We start from the raw sequence: 7800 nt of genomic DNA, 5'->3' as shown, positions 1-7800 counted from the left end.
TTTTAAAAAATAAGTACCTGACACGATATAAAGTACCAAGCATGTATGCTTGGTATGTTCTTCTCTTCTTCTTATAAACTCGCTATTGCTGATTCTTCTTCTGATTTTTTGTTAGTACGACAGAAAAAATATTACCAAAATATTTCCAATTCAAAAGTTGATTGAAGTTGAAAACTTAATCAATTAAAAAACAAGTAAGAAAGGTATAAAGTCGGGCGAGGCCGACTATAATACACCATGCACCAAATTGTAGATCTATATTTTCAATACCATCTCAAATCATTCCAATTTGTTTGATGACATCTGTGGATATATTACAAAACCCCATAAGTCTAAAAACTCAATTTTACAGAAGAGCGAAAATACACATTTAAGAGGTCACAAAAACTTCTAATTTAGTTTAGTTTAGAATGCATTGTGCATTGTCAAATTGGCCACCAAATTGACAGTTAAAAACAAGTACACGCAAAAAAATAATTCTTTCCTCCCAAACGAAATTTTAGACAAACAAAGTTCGTTTCTCATTTGCTTTTCGTTGAAAGGAAGTCTATTTGGAAGAAAAGTATATACTTTTTGTGATAAACGTTTATTCTTTTCCAGGGTGTAAAAACAATTTCATAAAGACTAACTCAATTGAATTGTCCCTCACATCTTTCTCACTTCCATGAAGTTTTTTAGTTCTTAGCACCTTTTTCTGTAATACAAACAATGTAGAAGAAATCATAAGATTTTATAAATTGAAAAATTTTTTTTACCTTTCGCCTGGATGGCGAATCGAACCACAGACCATGCAATTTGTAATCCAACACACTATACACTGAGCTATGTAGCCGTTATTGTCATCAATAGATAATTACCCATATAAGTTATATTTATATTGCATAGCCCGCGGCGCCCACGAGCTGATTAAAAAAACTATATTTAACAGAAAAATACATTTAGTTGGGCACCGTGGAGCAGTGGTTGCTACGTCCGACTTGCATGCCAAGGGTCGTGGGTCCGATCCCTGCTTCGACCAAAGTTTTTTTTTTTTTAATATATTCCAGATATGGTCGGAAGATTCCAAAAAAAAATGTTCAACATTACATTCTACTATATTAAATTTTTACTATGAACTGTAAAATGTGTCTTATTAAAGACCTAAAGTCAGAAAAGAACAGTGTTTGATATAAACGAAACGGACTGTGTTGTTGGTTCAAAAATAACTTTTTTTATTGAAAAAATAAAAATTTTGTAACAAACGAATTTTTTAGGTGATAAAAGTGTATACTTTTCGAAGCAATTCAAAAAAAAAAAGAAAAACGTTTTCGGTACACGTTTTCCAAACGTTTTTTTTTCTTTGCGTGTATATACGGCCGAATCTTATGTACACTCCACAATGGATTGCATAGAAACTTGTACTAAACACTGTCATCCACAATCGAATTACTTGGGTTGCGGTAACACTTGCCGATGGCAAGATATCTTAAAACTTCTTAAGACCGTCTTTTCAATTCTAAGTTAGTCCATACGGGGTATATATTAAACAAAAGTAAAAAAGGCCGATTAAATACGTATGTAATTCATTTTTCACAAAATTTTCTATAGAAATAAAATTTTGATAAAATTTTCTATAGAAATAAAATTTTGACAAAATTTTCTATAGAAATAAAATTTTGACAAAATTTTATATAGAAAAAAAATTTTGATAAAATTTTCTATAGAAATAAAATTTTGACAAAATTTTCTATAGAAATAAAATTTTGATAAAATTTTCTATAGAAATAAAATTTTGATAAAATTTTCTATAGAAATAAAATTTTGATAAAATTTTCTATAGAAATAAAATTTTGACCAAATTTTCTATAGAAATAAAATTTTGACAAAATTTTCTATAGAAATAAAATTTTGACAAAATTTTCTATAGAAATCCATTTTTGACAAAAATCTAAAGAAATAAAATCTTGACAAAATTTTCTATAGAAATACAATTTTGAGAAAATTTTCTATAGAAAAAAAATGTTGGTAGATTATTTTTGGGGATCGGCTATACGAGTATTATAGACCGATATGGACCAATTTTGGCATGATTGTTAGGCGCCATTTACTAGCGCAATGTAAGACCATGTACCAAATTTCAGCCGGATCGGATGAAATTTGCTTCTCTTGGAGGCTCCGCAATCCAAATTTGGGGATCGGTTTATATGGGGGCTATATATAATTATGGACCGATATGGACCAATTTTTGCATGGTTGTTAAATACAGTAACATTTACTAATACCATGTACCAAATTATGGACCAATTTTTGTATGGTTGTTAGAGACTATATACTAACACCATGTACCAAATTTCAACCGGATCGGATGAATTTTGCTCCTCCAAGAGGCTCCGCAAGCCAAATCTGGGGATCGGTTTATATGGGGGCTATATATAATTATGGACCGATATGGACCAACTCTTGTGTAGTTGTTGGAGAGCATACACTAACACCATGTACCAAATTTCAACCGGATAGGATGAATTTTGCTCCTCCAAGAGGCTCCGCAATCCAAATCTGGGGATCGGTTTATATGGGGGCTATATATAATTATGGACCCATATGGACCAATTTTTGCATGGTTGTTAGAGACCATATACTAACACCATGTACCAAATTTTAACCGGATCGAATGAATTTTGCTCCTCCAAGAGGCTCCGCAAACCAAATCTGGGGATCGGTTTATATGGGGGCTATATATAATTATGGAACGATATGGACCAATTTTTGCATGGTTGTTAGTGACTATATACTAACACCATGTACCAAATTTCAACCGGATCGGATGAAATTTGCTTCTCTTAGAGGCTCCGCAATCCAAATCTGGGGATCGGTTTATATGGGGGCTATATATAATTATGGACCCATATGGACCAATTTTTGCATGGTTGTTAGAGACCATATACTAACACCATGTACCAAATTTTAACCGGATCGAATGAATTTTGCTCCTCCAAGAGGCTCCGCAAACCAAATCTGGGGATCGGTTTATATGGGGGCTATATATAATTATGGAACGATATGGACCAATTTTTGCATGGTTGTTAGTGACTATATACTAACACCATGTACCAAATTTCAACCGGATCGGATGAAATTTGCTTCTCTTAGAGGCTCCGCAATCCAAATCTGGGGATCGGTTTATATGGGGGCTATATATAATTATGGACCCATATGGACCAATTTTTGCATGGTTGTTAGAGACCATATACTAACGCCATGTACCAAATTTTAACCGGATCGAATGAATTTTGCTCCTCCAAGAGGCTCCGCAAGCCAAATCTGAGCGTCGGTTTATATGGGGGCTACCGTGGTGCAATGGTTAGCATACCCGCCTTTCATACACAAGGTCGTGGGTTCGATTCCTGCTACGACCGAACATCATAAAGTTTTTCAGCGGTGGATTATCCCACCTCAGTAATGCTGGTGACATTTCTGAGGGTTTCAAAGCTTCTCTAAGTGGTTTCACTGGAATGTGGAACGCCGTTCGGACTCGGCTATAAAAAGGAGGTCCCTTGTCATTGAGCTTAACATGGGATCGGGCAGCACTCAGTGATAAGAGAGAAGTTCACCACTGTGGTATCACAATGGCTTAATAGTCTAAGTGAGCCTGATACATCGGGCTGCCACATAACCTAACCTAACCTATATGGGGGCTATACGTAAAAGTGCTCCGATATGGCCCATTTGCAATACCATCCGACCTACATCAATAACAACTACTTGTGCCAAGTTTCTAGTCGATAGCTTGTTTCGTTCGGAAGTTAGCATGATTTCAACAGACGGACGGACGGACATGCTTAGATCAACTCAGAATTTCACCACGACCCAGAATATATATACTTTATGGGGTCTTAGAGCACTATTTTGATGTGTTATAAACGGAATGACAAAGTTAATATACCCCTATCCTCTTGTGGAGGGTATAAAAATATTACAAAATTAAATTTTATATTTAAAAGGTGGTTAAATTGTAAGGGCCGATGTTGAATGTGAACCACACCTAAACGCCAAGTTTTTTTTTCCGAATTTTATTTGACATTTCTCTATTTCAGACATACTCAATTTAAACCATGGAAAGATACACAATCCAGCAACGTGTTAAATGGCAACAGTGGATGATCAATTTTCGAAGAAAATCATCTTCAGTGATGAGGCACATTTTCACCTCAGTGGATTCGTCAATAAACAGAATTGCCGCATTTGGACGAATGAGAATCCAAGAGTGATTGTCGAAAAACCAATGCACCCACAAAGAGTGACTGTTTGGTGCGGTTTATGGGCTGGCGGCATCATCGGGCCGTATTTTTTCCAAAATGAGGCCAGTAAGGCAGTTACTATGAATGGTGTTCGCTATCGTGAGATGATAACGGACTTTTTATTGCCCGAATTGGAAGATATGGATGTGAACGATATGTGGTTTAAGCAGGACGGTGCCACTTGCCACACAGCTAACGAAACAATTGCTCTTTTGCGCAACAAATTCAATGGCCGTGTTATCTCACGTAATGGCGATGTCAATTGGCCGCCAAGATCATGTGATTTGACACCGTTGGCCTTTTTTCTTTGGGGTTATTTGTGAGAAGTTCACCAATGTGGTATCACAATGGACTGAATAGTCTAAGTGAGCCTGATACATCGGGCTGCCACCTAACCTAACCTAACCTTGGGGTTATTTGAAAGAAAAGGTGTACGTCGATAAGCCAGCAACAATTTAAGAGCCAAAGGATGAGATAATTCGGCATATTAACGGCGTAGAACCTCCATTATGCCTCAGCGTCATCGAAAATTTGGACCATCGGATGAAGGTGTGCCACCGAGGTCGCGGCGCCCATTTGGCCGATATTTTATTCCATACATAATTGAGTAATACCAATATATCATAATAAAATAAAATTACAATAATTTCCTAAATAGTTTGTGTTTTATTCAAAATCAACATCGGCCCTTGAAATTTTAACTTAAGAGAGTACTTAAGAGCTTAAACTAAATACAGCATATCATCTATTATTGTTAAACAATGTTTAACAATGTATACCAACATTTGTTTCTCAATAGATCCTCTTAACTTTACTAAAATTGTAATATTTATTTAACAATATAATAAAAAGTTATATAAATTAATATTATATTTATATAATTAGTAGATTTTCTATATTCAACAAAATCCAATAATATCTTGCCATTTTTTGTTTTTATCTCATTACAGATTTAATGATGGCTTCATTCGATTGCGAAGAACCAAATAATGCAGAAAAACTTATGTATGATCTAAATTAATTACAAATATTGTCTTGTTATATTTATGTATGTATGTAATTGCAGTTAATGGAATACCAGAATATTTCGGTTAAGCAATTGTATGTGGTTAATAGACCATTCTCATATTTCAATAAAATACAAAAATACCAATAATGATTTAGTGTGGTGATTGATACAGAATTTCAAACATGCTTCTCTATGCTCTTACCAGAAAAATTTATAATTGAGTTATTTAATTTCACAAAAAGGAAATAATAAAACTAACCACAAAATATAAGCAAATAATTTTAATGTTGTAACAACATAGAATATGTATAATTATTTGTATCTACTTATATATGCCAGCAAATGTCAAACCATATTATAATTAATTATTTATATTTTGATGATTATTTATTGATACTTATTTATTATGTATTAATATTTTTTTTTTTTTCAATATTTAAAAAAAAAATAGTGATACCAATTGCTAGTACACCCAGCAAACAAAAAGCTAAGAGATTAGTTTTGTATACATTTTTTTTATTATCGAACAGTTTAATTTCTAGAGAACTACCAACTTATTCCTGATTTGTAATATTGAAGATAGTTTCCAATCTTGTCAACTTATCTGCTGTGCACTTGTCCGTTAATATGGCCCTCACATTGAGTGAATATCGAATTTTCGGGCAATTTCATTGAAAAACTTCCGGCAGTGTGTGGCCATTTTCATGTTGGGAAACATGGAATCCAAATACTTAATTGGGAGCTGCCGCGGTGCAATGGTAAGTATGTCCGCTTTGCATACCAAGGATCATGCGCTCAATCCAAGTTTAGACTGTTTTAGCCCCTCTCGGTTATGCCCACCGTAATGTGAAATGCTATTCGGACTCGTCAATAAAAACGAGGTTCCTTGTCTTTCAGATAAACATGGAATCGGAACAGCACTTAGTGATAAAAGAGAAGTTCGCCATTGTGGTATCACAATGGACTGAATAGTCTAAGTATAACTTGGAATAATAAGGTTGATCCTAGTCTTTCTAAATCTGGTATATTCCTATCTTGAAGTGCTCTGGTAGCAAAAATTGCCGCAGTTATAGGCCCTTTTGGTCCATTTCCCAATCGGAAAGAGGCTCACTGTACGATATATCGAATATTATCTGGAATATTTCCCCTGACTAACAGTCTGTCACACCCTCCAGATTCTCAATATTTAAAGTTAAAAATGTAGTTATTATTGAACACGTATGAGGATTTGTAGACAAATCAGATGGACTTCAATAATCCATACTACACTGGTAGAAAAAGTTTCGTTAATACGATGAATTTCTACGTTGTATTAACGAAATTCTTCATTAAAAGTCAGCCAACGTAGCATTTCGTTATAACAACGTAATTTTACGTTATATTTACGAAACCTTTTATGGAATACATTTCGTAGTATTAACGAATAATTACGTTGTTATTACGTAGCCTTTTCGTTGTATTAACGAATATTATTCGTTGTATGAATGAAATTTATTCATTGTATGGATGCAGCTTATACGTTGTATGAATGAAAATCATTCATTGTATGAATGAAAGGCGAACGTTGTATAAATGAACACAAACGTTATATTAATGAAACCCAACCAAGTATTGCATTTGAGTGTAGTTATTGGTAGTGTATTATTTTTGTTAATATATTTGAAATATGATTTATATATAGTAGGAAATAATATTTATTGATAAATTAAGTAATTTAATAATCATATATTGTGACTTTCACTTAAGAAAAAAAACCTCTTATTTCTAAGACCAAAAAATGATAATCGTATCGCCGTGTCCATTTATCCAACCAAGGTTCATTGCGGTAATTGTTCCGCCTTCTTCATCTGAAAGTTCACTTCCCCGGGGCATTTTCACTAAAGATTAAAAATGTATACTAAATTTCTTGCGAATATACAAAAAACACCAATTTAACTCACCCACAATCTAGGTTTTTTATTCACAACGAAACTGTAATGAGCCTGTGCACTCTTCAGCGAAAAGAACGTAAATGTTGTTAAGGTTTGCCCATCAGACAAGTTTTCTGTTGAACTTTTTACCGTTTGTTTTCCAAGACGCACACGCAAACATGTGCTTATTGCCATGCTTACATGTGTATGTACAAATTACATAGACGCTACAGACGTATTAGAGAGAGTATGGAGAGACGTTTTAGAGAGAGAGAGAGAGAGAGAGAGATAGAGAGAGTAAGGAGAGGCAGAAATACTCAAACTCCCATTCGTATTATTAATGAACATATTTCATTAATATAACGAAATATAACAATTTAAAATTTATTTTTTAACGATCCATATCGTTATATTAACGATCGCTTTCGTTTTATAAATGAAATTTTCAATTCCAGTTTCGGAGTATATAAAACGACTATTTTAAGGGCTAAAAGTTTCCAAAATTTACTCTCTATGTGCAAATGATTATAATAATTCCATCTTAGAGAATTTGTTTATTGAAATTCTTGATAAAATTACAAAGTTAATATTCGTAATATTAACG

General features: G+C 33.7%; 1 long non-coding RNA gene across 1 annotated transcript; it reads right to left on the bottom strand.

The window, feature by feature from the left end:
* Positions 1-6913: 6913 nt before the first annotated feature.
* On the bottom strand, positions 6914-7432 carry LOC142224218 (uncharacterized). The gene is made up of 2 exons (XR_012719075.1): positions 7227-7432; positions 6914-7163 (listed from the first exon to the last, which is right to left on the bottom strand). It is a non-coding gene; the product is annotated as an uncharacterized LOC142224218 (long non-coding RNA).
* Positions 7433-7800: the final 368 nt, after the last annotated feature.

Source organism: Haematobia irritans, chromosome 2 (assembly GCF_050003625.1).
Source record: "Haematobia irritans isolate KBUSLIRL chromosome 2, ASM5000362v1, whole genome shotgun sequence".
Lineage (NCBI taxonomy): Eukaryota > Metazoa > Arthropoda > Insecta > Diptera > Muscidae > Haematobia > Haematobia irritans.
This window is presented reverse-complemented; position numbering and strand designations above follow the sequence as displayed.